Source organism: Protopterus annectens, chromosome 2.part1, assembly GCF_019279795.1.
Source record: "Protopterus annectens isolate FY-2018-M chromosome 2.part1, PAN1.0, whole genome shotgun sequence".
Classification (NCBI taxonomy): Eukaryota; Metazoa; Chordata; order Ceratodontiformes; family Protopteridae; genus Protopterus; species Protopterus annectens.
This window is the reverse complement of record NC_056729.1, coordinates 461317504-461332421: the sequence shown is the minus strand read 5'-3', so window position 1 is coordinate 461332421 and position 14918 is coordinate 461317504.

The following is a 14918-nucleotide window of genomic DNA, read 5'->3' as shown; positions in this document are numbered from 1 at the left end:
ACCTGATCAGGCTGGGATTCACATCCAGATCTAGTGGGTCATTGTTCCCCTGTACTCTTCACTTATCAGACCGGTGATCGAGTCGAATGCCCTATTCTGGCTGTATCTCACCCAACATCTGCAGCAATTGGAGACACGCTGACTGTCCCCACCTAAAGGATCAAGGAACCCCAACAGCTGTCATATGCTGCCAGATTGAAGACACTCACACTCTATTCACTCACATACCGTCTGCTTAGAGGTGACATGTGCCTGACATGCGAGGCCATGTCCAAACAGAGATTAATGGGCATGCTCCACCTCAGACTCAGAAGATCCACCTGAACCACTAGTGCAGGTGACTTACACCTTAGCAGGGATGTATGTTGGACATGTTGGAGGGATGGAGTTATCACCGGAGACTCCTATGCTGTGGAATACAATCCTGGTCCATTTGAGGCAGAGCACCTTGCTGGCTGTGTTCAAGAGGTATCTTGACCTAATGCTAGTCGGAGAATGTGTTTGTCCATCAACACATTGTAAGCGTAGTTCGACATGTCATATGTCTTGTTTAGTATACTGTGCCTCTGTCTACCTGTGACATAACATTGATACCCAGGGTAAACCTCCCATCTCCCATCCACTCATTAGGATTCCTGTTGAGGGGACTCAACCAGTGTCTCTATGGACAACCTGTACTGGTAGTTTACTCATGTGTGGGGGTGGCTTCTGTGTTTTGGATAATGCAGTACAGCCTGTCCTATATATGTCAGTGCTGGGGTTCAGGTCCCTCATGTGCATAGCTCCCTGCCATTCAGATTGTACAAGGTGCAGCATGTGCACAGATTCCAGCTTGGACATGGCTTTCTACATCAGGCACAGCTTGCATCTGGGTGGACAGCATGGCAGTGTGTGGAGCTGCACTCTGTTTAATCAGACTACACATTACATGTGTTCCAGCTCTGTCATACTCCTGGTGAGGTACTGTTGTGGACTTTACAGGTGCTGGATGTGTGTGCATGAGGTACACCCCACAGGGGCTGTTGTGGTCATTTCTAATGCTGATGAAAGATAACTGCAGAACCAGAATGACCTCCCCTTAGCTAGATGTCAGACAGCATGGACCATACAATCACAACTGAAAACAGGACCCTCTCCACAAAGGGAAAGTGTCCTGTCTGGTGGACCCCAGCCATAAACAATCTGTATGACAGATGAGGGTTACTAATGCAAGACAGAGCTACATCTCCAAAAGGGAAGACAGCTGTGATCAGCACTAGTAGAAAGCTACATTATCTCATAAAGACATGCAAGGTCAACTTGGGGACATAAATCACCAAAGACAATGAAGGTAACCACACTGCTTTCTTCAGTTATGTCAGACACCTGGTTGTGAACCCTCGGATATGCTCAGAGTTGGTACACAACAACATATATTCAGTGACCTGACAGATATTGGCAACATTCGGCGGACAGCTTCAGTGCGATTTACCCCTCCCTCACCCCCAAAACAAGATAGTTATCACTGCTGTATGTAACCTCACTGTCATCTTGGATGTCCATGTGAGAGCCACACTCAGCAAAGACAAGTACACAGCATCCATGGGACCTGCTGGTATCTCCAGTTGCATGCTATGTGAACTCCAGAAGGGGCTGGACCCATATATACAACTGCTATTTAACCTTAGTCTTGCTACAGGATATGTACCTGAACACTGGCATACGGCAACAGTGGTCCCACTCCACAAGGCGGATGCCTCCACAGACCATGGCAACTACCACCACACAGGCTTAACCAGCCTTGTCTGCAAAGATATGGGAGGAGTCATGGAGCTCTTACACAGACACATTACTGACCTACGGACCCTTGTTCCCACCTAGTTCAGCTTTGTACAGGGCAGATCCTGCCCTTTGCACCTTTGCACCCGAAAAGTACCTACCATGAAGATCAGGGTTCTTCAACACATGTCATATGCTTCCAGAATAGAGGAAGTCCAGCTTTGTTCAGTGTCATACCGCATACTTACAGGTGACCTATGCCTGACATACAAGACCATGTCCAATCAGGATTTGGTGGACATACTCCACTGCAAGCAATCCAAATCCACCAGAGTCATGAGAGCTGAGTATTTGAACCTCAGCACATACATGTATAGGACATGCTGGAGGGACAGAGTCATAACTCAGAGGCATCTCACACTCTAGCAGAGTATCCCAGTTCATGTTTGACAGAGTCCCTCACTGACTCTCTTCAGGAGACATCTGGACAACTGCATATGAGACGGAGGCACAGACTAGACAGAGACACAGTCATGTTATTCAATTACGTAAGGGGTCATAATGTGTCACTACTAAGTCAGAGGCACAATATTCAGAATCTATTCTGTACACTTATTACCACTATAAGTGTGGCAATAGCCACATCACTATGGCTAGGCTTATACATGCACTAGGGCAGATAGCCTAGTAGTACACTATGACACTATGAAACACTGGTGTATGTGTAGCTATTGTCAATCAAACAGTATGATGTGGCTTGGGGGGCTTGATATCTCCCTGTATTCCAACATTGTTTTGTCTATTCCTTCTAGCATGTCTAGGGATAAGTTGCTAGTGTCCTCTCCTGCTCAGCTGGTGAACCTGGGAATATTGAGGCACTGTTACAGTTGCCTCATGTACACTGACAACCCTCTCCTTCTGCCATAAGACACACATATATGTGAGAGATGCAACTATATAGCCAAAGTGGAGGCTGAGCACTCTCAACATAGGACTAGCAAGACCAGAGAGAGGGTGAAGGTAACCACACACACATCTTTAATCCAGTCTCACATGGCACTGTCACAACTTAAGATCATACACATAGACACACAGAGACACTCTTGGAGGCTCTGATCAGAAGTCTACCAGAATGGCGGTGGCCACCACAGCAGACACTCACACAACTGCCTCCACAGGGCACAGCACATGCAACACATTGACCACAGAGTTGGTGTGCCAAACAGTCACAGCCCTTAAGGCCAAACACAATGCCAGACACACTTGTCATAGGTGACTCCATAGTCAGACACACTGATGTCCCACTCACCAGATCAGGTACAGAGGAGGTCACAGTAAGCTGCCTATCGGGCACTGGAATCCACCACATAATGCAAGCACTCAGGTCACTAAACTGCAAGTACAGGTCTGACCCAGTCATAATCCATGCTGGTGTGAACGACCTGAGATGTACCTCCCTGGACTACATGGAAAGAGACATAGAGGATCCCTCTGATTATGTAGGCCAGGCAGGTATGACCCTGACCTTGGCAGTATCCTACCTTCACCAAGTATGATGCCACATAAACAGAGACAAGATGATCAGCTGTAGTATTTTGCTTAGACTATGGTGTCATTCTAAGGGGTCCAATGTCTGTCTGCCTGGGATGACATGCTGGACAGGCCACGGTGATTTGCAAGGGATGGCTTGCACCTGTCACCCTGGGCTTCCGGATTTCAGATGATGCTCTTGCACCCCATTGTGCCTTTTTATGCAAGATTCAGATTCTACACCTACCACCGTAGAACACAGTAAAGGAAAGACACTAAGGGTAATGCAGCTCAATGCCCAAGGTCTCAACCTCAAGCTGCACACACTCTATGCCCTACTCAGTATGTAGCACATTGGTGTCTGTGCTGTGCCTGAAGCGTGGTGCACAGTTTCGGACAGCACCAGAGCACTATCGGGTGTTACCTCATATCATGCATTCCGGCACCAGCATCCCGACAACACCAAGAAGGATGGTGGGTGTCCATATTCATCAAGGACACCCTCACCTCATGGTTGGTGGCAACACCACGATACATCGGAGACCATCCAGGTGCCAGTGACCATAGGCAAGACTGCTCTGCAGTTTGTAACATGTTACATGCCACCCGCTCAAACTCAGGTACCTCACACAGCTATCCTGCAAACACTGAAGGGGATAAATGTATCTCCAAACACCATCCTACTGGGTGATTCCAACTATCCACATATAGACTGGGATCACTAATCATGCCACAACACTCTAACACAAAGGTTCCAAGAGTTCATACACTGAAATGCCATGGAACAACTGGTCCCAATCCCCTCAAGTGGAGGCAACATACTAGAACACATCATCACGAACATGGGGTCACACTGTTCAACACCAGACATATACCCATCATTGGTGAGATCAGATCATGGACTACTCTCAGTGGGAGTCCACACCCCAGACCCCAGATGGGAAATGAAACGGTGAAGACCTTCTCAAATGCCGACTTCACATTTCTGAGGACTGGTGTGGTCTCTTTCAAGGCCCCAGGCCAGGAGACACCATTACCCAAGCCACTGTACCACTTAGAAATGCCTTCTACCAGCACCTCAGGACTGCATGGTTCAGGCAATCCCAAATAATAATGACTCTTTGTACCACAGGCAAGCATCCAGTCTGGTGGACCCTAGCCATAAACAAGCTGTACAACACAAGGAAGGAGCTACTACAAGATAGGCGTAATCCGTGGGGGAAGACACCCTGCTCATTGTGAGTAAAACACTGGGTTCCCCCATACAATCATCCGAGGCATGTTTTGAGAGTAAACCCACTCAGGACTCCAGGGACAATCATGAGGCCTTTTTTACCTATGTTTGAAACCTGGGAGGAAACTCCCAGATATGCTCAGACTTAGTTCAGAATAATGTTGATATCACTGCACCTACAGACATTGGCAACATACTGACTGACAGGTTCAGTGCAGATTTCTCCCCCCCCCCCAACTGGGGGGTATGTACACCAGAGGATTGTAGCCCCCCAAACATCTCCACTGCTGGGGTGGGAACTGCTCAATCCAAGGCAGAAAACACTTTATCCATGGGACCAGATGGTGTCCCCAGTTGTGTGCTCCATGAACTCAATGAGTAATTACACCGCAGTTAGGGCAGCTGTTTAATCTTAGCCTCACCTCAGGATATGTTCCCAAGGAGTGGCATACAGCAATGGTGGACCCACTTCACAAAGGAGGTGCCTCCACCAACCCCAGAAACTACCATCCCATCAGTTTGACAAGCCTGTTCTGCTAAGCTATGGAGAGGATCATAATGGGAATTCTAAATGAAGACATAGGGGACTTGCAGACATTGGATCCAATCCAGTTTGGCTTTGTCAAGGGCAGATCATGCCTTTTAAACTTGGTTGACTTTTCAAAACACTCACCCAGGCCATTGGCGTGGGCAAGGCAGTCCACACAGCCTACCTTGACCTGGCAAGGCTTTCGACACAATACCCCACTCAGGTATCATTGAAAACATCACCAGCTTAATTGTGAACCCATACATCATAGCATGGGTTGCAAACTGGCTAAGTGACGGAACACACAGGGTCAAAGTTGCTGGTGCCAGTTCACACTCCAGAGCTGTCACAAGTGGTGTCCCACAGGGCTCAGTCCTGGGCCCACATTTGTTCAGTATCTACTTTTCAGAAATGCGAGCAAACACAGAAGGATTATGGCTGACAAAGTTTGAAGATGACTGCAAACTGGGAAGCATAACTGAAACCCATCTGACACAGACATCCTTCAGAAGGGTCTCATAGACACAGATAACTGGTGCCACGGCCATGGCCTTACATTAAACACTAAACAATGCATAGCCATACCCTTCAGGAAGAACAAGGTTACCACTACTTCCCATCTAGGTGGCAATCCTCTAAGCACAGCGTAGGTTATCAGGGACCTGGGCACCCAGGTTGACAGTGACCTTTGCTTGACACTCACATTGCCAGGGTAGTTTGGAAGGCCTTCTACATTGGCCACCTCATCATGCAGTGATTCACATCTAGATCAAGGGAGGTCATCGTTCCCTGTACTCATCACACCAATGATTGCATACACTGCCCCATTCAGATTGGATGGGCCCACAAATTCCTCGACAGGAGGTGAAAGGGTCTCAAACATATTTCTTATGCTGCCCGACTGAAGGAATTCCAGCTGTATTCAGTCACTTACTGACTGCTCAGAGGTGACCTGTGCCTGACATACAAGGCTATGTCAACCCAGACTTTATGAACATGCTTCACCTCAAGACCTCTACATCCATCAGAACTACAAGGGCAGGAGACCTAAACCTCAACACAGATATTAATAGGATGTGCTGGAGGGACAGATTCATCACCCAGAGAGTCCATATGCTGTGGAACAACATCCTGGTACATGTGGGGCTGAGCACCTCACTGGCTTTGTTCAAGTGAGATCTTGACCAATGGATGGGAGATTGCAGGTATACCCAGGGATAACCTCAGTATCACTGCTTGACAGAGGCACAGCAAAATAATGGGCATATTATCCATCAACTTGCAGGGGTGGCAGGCATACAAAATCTGGCCTAGGCTTATTAATGCCCTAGGGCAGATAGCCTAATATGAACCTATGGACATAGGCCTGGGGCAGTTCCTGCTATTAGGACAGTGGTCTGCAGCAGGCTATATAGTAGTAGTCGGTTTTAGCCATTGGTTTTGACCATGGCTATTCCATGTTGCTTCTTGTTGTGGTACAAACATGGGTGTGTGGTTATCCATGCTATTTATTGCTAGACACCCTCATTTTGTATCTTGTTCCATATTTTTGCACATGTACATCACTGTATGACGTGCAGCTGTTTCTGCAGGGTCATATGCGTGGATATGGATGTTAGTTGGGGTCCTCAGGTGTGCATATTGTACATGATATTACATTACTTAACACATGGCATTCATGCCTCAGGTGGTGCTGCAGGGCCACCTCTGTCGGATACACATACTACACTCCCTGTACATTTGGAAGCAGGTTGTGTCATGTTAGGCATCCCTGTTACTGTATGAGTGAGTCAGGCGGGTATCAGTCCCAGTGTTCCTACTGACCAAGCGTATGTGCTATCGTTGCCTCTTTGCCAAGGCCAGGGCATACTGGGCACGCCTCCTTCTGCCTACTGGGACAAGGTCAGGTTGTTCCTCCTCCGAGTCACCCCTGCCTGTGGTGGCCTTGGCAATGGTGGGGATGTTTGGCCCAGCCCTGTGCTGGTCCTGCTGCAGCTGTTTCGCGGGATCATATTATGTAGCATAGCACATATTATGATCATTTGGGTACATGTAGTTGGTGTGTACTGCAAAGCTCCACCAGATGTGTCCAGACACGGAACCGTGACTTGAGCAGCCCAAACACCGCTCTATGATATTACGTGTTTGTGCGTGTGCCTCATTATGGCGTTCCTGTTCAGGTGTGTGTGCATTTCTGATGGGTGTCATCAGCCACGGCTCAAGTGCATAACCTGCATCCCCCACTAGGTGTCCGTGTGGGAAGTCCCCATTGGCAAATGATTGGTACAGCTCGTCAGATGCAGATATGGGAATCGTGGTAGCTCCCAGGGCAGCCAGCACACACATTCATTATTATGCCCTGGGCATCACACACGACCTGGCAGTTGATGGAGGTATCCCTTGCGGTTAATGTAGACTCTACCCGCTCACCGGCTGGTGCTTTGATCGTATGTGCGTACAGTCTATTGCACCCAGCACCTCAGGGTATCCCGCTATTTGCTGGAAGAGATGCATATTGCTGGCCACAACCTCACGGTCATTAGGGACATATATATGATCACTGACATGTGGTGACATGGCATCCAGGAACTGGTGCAGTACCCTGGAGGCTGATGCCTGTGATATCCCATCATATCGCCAGTTGGTCTCTGGAAGGTACCTGTTGCTAGTATTCTTAGGCCAACACATACCATGGTTTCCACTGGGATGGGTTCCCTCTGTTGGTTCTGTGTGTGAGGTGTGGCCTGCACAGCTCAACAATCTGCTGCAGGAGCTCTCTGTCCACTCTATAGCTCTACTATCTCCAGCTCATGTAACCCATGGTAGGTGACCCTGGGCCTGTATACTCTTCTCCTTCTCCTCACTCTGGGTTGTCTGTCAGCATCTGCATTGTCACCACCCTCAGCAATTCGCCTATGCCTGATTATAATAGCCATGGCAGCCCCTAGCATTTCTGCTCTGAGTTCAGCTTTTTCAGTTTTCAATTCTGATAGCTTAGTTTCTGGCAGTATCTCTTGTGAGAAACAGCCTTCACTGCTCTTTGTTGTGTTTTAAGTGCTGGGCTGGGCTTCTAGTCTGCCTGTGTAATTGCCTGCTTGTAATTGTTTCCACCAATTAACTCCAGCAGTATTCCTGGCAGTTTCCCTGTATTTTGGTTGTTTCCTGTTTCCTCTCTGTTTCCGGAGGGCAATGTGCACACCAGCAAACACGCTCACAGTCACTTAAATGCGCACACATCCCTACACCATGTTACCGCGCGCACACATCCTTACACGGTGTTAGCTAGGCTGATTCATGCTAAAACGTGTGCACACTGCCTTACACATGTGCACGCCAGCATAAACCGTTGTAAACAGTTTGCAACATGCTCCACATGTTGAACCTGCCTTTGCCAGCGCAGCTGTACTGCATATATCAAGAAACTTTGAGTGTAGGGATAGCGTATACCCTCAATTTCTTGACTTTCCTAGTGTTCTGTTGGGACACACCTCCTCCCTGATGTCTGTCTGTCATCTGTTACCTTACATTGCCCTCCAATCTGGTACATTTCTTTCTATCCTTCCCCGTGATGTCACCTACCTCTTACTCTGTTCCTCCCCTTCTCTAACTCTTACACTACTCAGAAAGTGCTCATTACCTATGTGGCAGTGTGATTCAGTATTGTAACCCTCATTTACATAGGATTGCCTAGTAATGCTTAGTTACATATCTTACACGGAGCTTCCCCTTGACAACCACTAAGCGGAGGCCATATTGTTTTTAGTCTGCAAGTCCCTCCATTGACATTCCATGTAATACATAAATCCCACAATTGTGGGCTTATAAGCTTCGGTTTTCAGTTTTAGGTGGCACCCGTTTGCGGTGTGCGCTACAGTTAAACACAAAAATCCCGTGGAAAAAAAAGTTAAATAACTTATTTTTGCAACACTTTTCATGCCAATGGCCACATATTTGGCCATTGGCATGTATGTTTATATGCACCCTTTATTTGGAGCTGACATAGCTCCGTTTTGATTGCGAAATGTACTCAGTTGTCAGCTGAGTACATTTCTGCAACTATGCGTCCGTTACGGACTGGTTTCTGCTTCGTGGATCGCTCAAATACCTCATTTGCATATCTTGGAGCTGCAAATGAGGTATTGAGCATTTCCACGCTCAGTCCGTGTAAGAGGCGTGTTAGCTGTCTCTTACACGGAGGTTTGGGCTGTACCTGAATCGGGAGGCTTACACGGAGGCTTACACTACTCTTGAACTCCGTGTAAGCCTTCCTGAATCTGGCCCATATTATTAGTAGTCACTTTTGAAAATAGCTGTGGGGGCTATTAAAAAAATATAACACGATGGTACAGAAATAAATAGTATAATGAATTTAGTGTGACATAACCTTATAATGATTAGACACACATGAGTGTTGGCATAGAGTGGTCAAGCCTGCGACAGTGCTGTATAATGAATCTTTGCAACCTTGATGACAATAGCCATGCCACTTGACTAACTGTGTTATAAGTGCTCATTTAACCCAAGAGAAGGTGACATGCAGGTGGGGGACCCAGTATTACATGTGGTCACATGCACATTGAAACAACCCTTAGCTGCTACATGGACATAACAGGCAACTCATCCAAGTGCACCATAGCAAAGTTCTTATTCATGTTATCATATAAACTGGGAGGAAATGGGGAAACAGGTCAAGCAGAAATGTGGAAGCACAAACAGAAGAACGTAAGAAAGGAAAGGGGAGGAAAACAGTTTTGTGGGTGTAGAACGTTATACTCTTTTATTGTGGGTAAAAACGCCAAAGTGTTGTTGTTGTTGTTGTTGAAGAGGGGGTTAGAGGGGAAATATAACAAGGACAAAGAACAAGTAGGAAGGATGGTAGAGGCAGAGGTGCAGCTAGCTATTTTTGCACCCACTGCCATCCCCTGATATGGTGCCTTCCTGAACATTAAATTGAGGAGGGAAAAAAAAGAAATGTAAAAAGCTCCTCTCCATGGACTTGGGGAGCAGAGGAGCAAAAGATAAAATGTTTCTATCCTTTTTAACTGTAGCAGACTGCTTGCTATAGTTATATTAAGCAGCTGTTACAGTTTATGAAACACACATTTACCATACTACCCTTACCCACCACTTAGCTTCTTTGCCTTTATCCATTTCACTATGCTCTGCTACCTACCAATTCTTTAACCCCTCATGTCTATCTTCCTCCCAGTTGTTATCTCATATCTCTGATCCACCTTTTACAAAACCATGAAATTATCTTGCCTTCCTTCCCTTATCCAGTAATTATGCATCTTTTGTACCCAGCATCTTGAGCAATGGCTTAACCATAGATGTCCCCCAACTATGTTTCTACTTCCAACATCCACCATTATTTATTATTTGTATCCTGCCTCTATATCCCAGAGAAAAGCATGGATGGAAGCAGTCATCTCCATTTCACCCCTTTTCTGTAACTCACTATATTCCTTACATGACTTTTCACTCTAACTGCAACCGTATAGGGCATAAACAACATGTCTTACTTGGACTAGACTTATCCTGTACTTGTTCTCCGACAGACTTCTGAGAGGTGATCTATGTCAGGCCTATAAACCACCCTCTGATTCCACTCTGATGGGCCCGTTGCACATCTGCAAAACAAACAGCATAGGGATTACCTGATCTATGGTTCTAAATCTCATCTGCAACATAAATAGGATGTGTTGGAGGGATAGGTATGTGTTTCAGTGACTATTCCTTCTCTGGAGCAGACTTCATATCCATGTGAAGCAGGGTTCTTCCCTAACCCAATTCAAGCATAACCTGGACCAGTGGATGGAAAAGTTACCTCTGGTACGACACCTGTTCAACAAAATAGGAGAGGAGGAATAATAAACTATTTGGAAACTACTGAAGTTTCCCTGGATTTTTAAACTAAAAGCCTATTTAGAACCTGGTCTCAATCAAGCAGTTAATATTAAACCTATTCTTGATGCACGCCAATGAAGTCAGAGATTTTTGTTGGGTTACTAACTTCTGAAGATGTGCTTTATTTAGGAGGTCATATATTTATTATTGAATAATTATTAAATGTTTGATATGTGTTTTAACTGTATTTATGCACTCTGGTAATATTTCATATTTTATTATAATTTATTACTTTTGTACATACTATATGTTCCTCACATATATAGGCTTAATATGAAATAGTGAAACACAAATACAATGACTTTCAAGTACACGTGAAACATATAAATGAACATCTGAAAAGAAAAGGCGAACTAGCTAATGAGGCTTCATTGGCGCTGATTTTAATTGTTAATTATTAAACCATGTAATTTGATTGGTGAATTTCTGGTGGTGTGTTACATAAAGATGGGAGCTTGAGTATGTATTTTATTAGATCTGAAGAAGCCGCACCTAGTACGTGAAAGCGCTTATTTTACTTTAATAAATCTTAAATCTTGTTTTATCTACTGACTTGTGGTGGTCGTTCTTCAGTTTGTTTTTCTACATTACAATCTATACAATAGACACACACACATGCATGTGATATGACAGAAGGCATGCAACATGCATGTGATATGGCAGACGGCATGCAGTGCAGACAATAATAGTGGTAGTTATCATGCATCCCTAGGTTGCACACAACAGCATGCGTGTGTGATAGCAGATGGCATGCAAATTACACACTTATAGTAGTGGTTAGCATACATCCTTGTGTTACACCATGTGGACCAGCACAGGTTAACAGTACACCTGCCTGATTTGTGGCATATGATCTTGATAATCACATGTAGTATGACATGTGATCTGCTGATGTGTGCAATGACATGCATACATGTTTAACACAATGGTGTCCTGTCGAATATACAGTGGAGCAATGGTGTACCAATTCAGTGTTGTCTGTCCACCCTACAGATATACTGTAAATTTAGTTGATGTGCATGGCCATTGCAGGGAATCCTGAGGAGTCTCTAGTGCTATACAGTGTGAGTTACAGACAGGGTTCATAGCCATGACTGTGTTCAGATACAATACATATATACTGTAGAATGTGACCCACATCATTGAGGTGTATACACACTAAACCATGATGTGAATTTCAGGACACAGGTCACTGATGGGTATATGGATGACACCCTGCACATCTGCAACTATATTGCTGCAGCCTGGCAACTATGGGCAGACATGGCATAACACCGCCGGGTACACCATGTCCGACATGACATGTGTGTAGCACACACACACACACACACACACAATACATGAGAAGCTAGTATGGCATTTATGTCCATCACCAGCAATGGGAATGTACCAAGCATCTCAGGCCTGATGCGGATACTGTACAGGTGACTGCTTTCATGTTGCTAACACCCTCAGGATGTTCAACATCCTATGTGGTGGATTGATGATATGCCTACTACAAGAAGCTGCACAGGCCTGTAGGATGTCTAGTGTTCCACATCTCTTATTATGACCATTATACAAAGGCTATGGTCAACCATGTGTAGCCATTGTATGACAGGGTGTGATACAAACAAGCACAACACTTCTACTGCATGTGTTGCTCCATGTCTCTGGCCATCCTCCCTGGCCATGTGTGTGTGTTGTCCAAATTATAGTGATGGGCATCTATTTCACATGTCTGTGTTGTCCCATATGACATATATGCTCCACTGACAACAGGGTTATGCAGATAAAGGGTGGCATGTGTGATATGCTTCTTCAGGTTAGGTAGGCAGTGTAGCAGCCAGCCAATAGATGTCAAGGACATGTCAAGATAGCACATCACATTGTGTGACATTCATAGCAGTGCTATGATCCACAATTAGTGAAACCTGTGCTGGCCATACTCCAGCCCACTGTGTAGTACTGTTTGTATTCACCACATGTGTAGATCAGATCTGTTGTACATTCCTAAAGTGAACAGCACCTCCACCATTGTACGTGCACAGCCGTCAACACATCTGGCAACAAAGTTTGTCAGATTCATGTTGGTGAGATGATTCACATAGTTTGCAAGCGTGGCACATGGATAGCCATTGTGATGCATTGCAGGTCCGACCTGTATATTGTGACAGGACCATACATTATGTGTACATGTTGTGAATGGCCACATGGCAGATAGATTTGTGCATTACAGTTCCTAATAAATAATAACACTCTCACCTGCAATGGGTTGCTGTCACAGCAGAACCCCAGAGGTACCTAAATAGGAGTAACATAGCAGTATGAGCATAATCCACCCCCCGTGAGCATAAAGGCTAGTTAGGAGCAATGTGCATAACACATACACCAGTACATTAGACTACACTATGGTGTATGCACATGTGTGCATACACAGAGTAGCATACTATAGTATGCAGCATGTGTGTATACATGCCTTGCATATGATGTTACATTACATACTGTACAGTGACACATGCAGCTATAGTTGTTATAGGTGCAGTATTGACTTACCAGGCAACTCCAGGCTCAGTGGTTGAGAGACACCCACCTCCACAATATCGGCTAAGGCTTGTGGATGTGGTTCTTCAGGTGTCCCCAGGTTGGCCAGTAGCTCATCGGTACATGTGAGTGGGGGCTAGGTTGGTGGTCCATCACCTGTTGCACCTTGTTCCCTGGTGATTGCATTTGAACACTGTTTCGCCTACCTAATGAGGTCTGTACAGTGTCTGTGCACCTGCTGTTATATGTGGTTGTGGCCACCCACATCATTAACCCTCCTGCGAAGCTCGATCCACAGGGCATCCCGCTGCTGTGCATCCTGTGGCACATGGCTGAACAGGATGTTGTGATTATTGAGTAGGTATGGGATGAGGGCCTCATCCTCCAAGCGTGTAAAAGGGGGAAGCCTTGCACGTGGCATAACTGGAAGACAGAATGATGGAGACAGGTCACAGTACCTCAGAGACATACAGAGCTATAGCTGAACATAGATGTGTATCACATTAATTCAGTTAAAATAGTTGTATTTGCAAACCCACATGACACTGACATGTTTGTGTCACACACATGTGACACTCAATGTTGAGTGGATATTATCACCATATATGTGTGTGTGTGTGTGTGTGTGTGTGTCACCTGATTACATTGCTCATACTCCATGTGGTTGCTGTCTTGATGTGGGCATGTCTGTTTGTCTGTACTGATGTTCCTACCTATCAGCACATGGCTGGATGTGTCCACATTAATGCAGTCGACCTTGATGCAGTGTATATGTCACATATAAGGACTTACACTGCCTTAACAGACATGACCTGTGACCCTGCAGACACGCCACATAAGGTTTTACATATATGTGTTCTGCCATATACATCTACATGGCACTGTACAGTGATTCAACATCTGCCATGTATCACCTGTGTTGTACATGTGATACATATGGGGCACTGGCTAGCCAGATGGTATTTGCAGGGATGGATATCAACTATGGCATGTACAGTCAAAGTCAACTAGTGGGCTATATGCCATGGGCCATGTATGCATCTAGGATGAAAGGTTACCTGGCAGTAGCTGACAGGTCTGTGGGGCCAGGTGGAGCAGTGCCACATTACTGATCCACAGGGTTAATGATACATATACCATGCTATTACTGCGTGTCATCACACCATGTCTGAGAGGGGAGCGATGTGCAGCTTTGACAGACAGGAATGCATAGTATGGCAGGACTATGTCAAGTGTATGGGACAAGGATCTGTCCAGCATGTGGTAGGTGGATGTCCATGAAGTATGTGTTCGAGATCAGGATGAGTATGTGTAGCATGTCTGACATCACTGGGTTGGACATGGATTTATTCAGGGTATGCATCATGCTACATAGTGGAGATGGGGAATGGAAAGGCTGGTGTAGGCCATCTGCACATGGTCAATACCCCTTAAAGG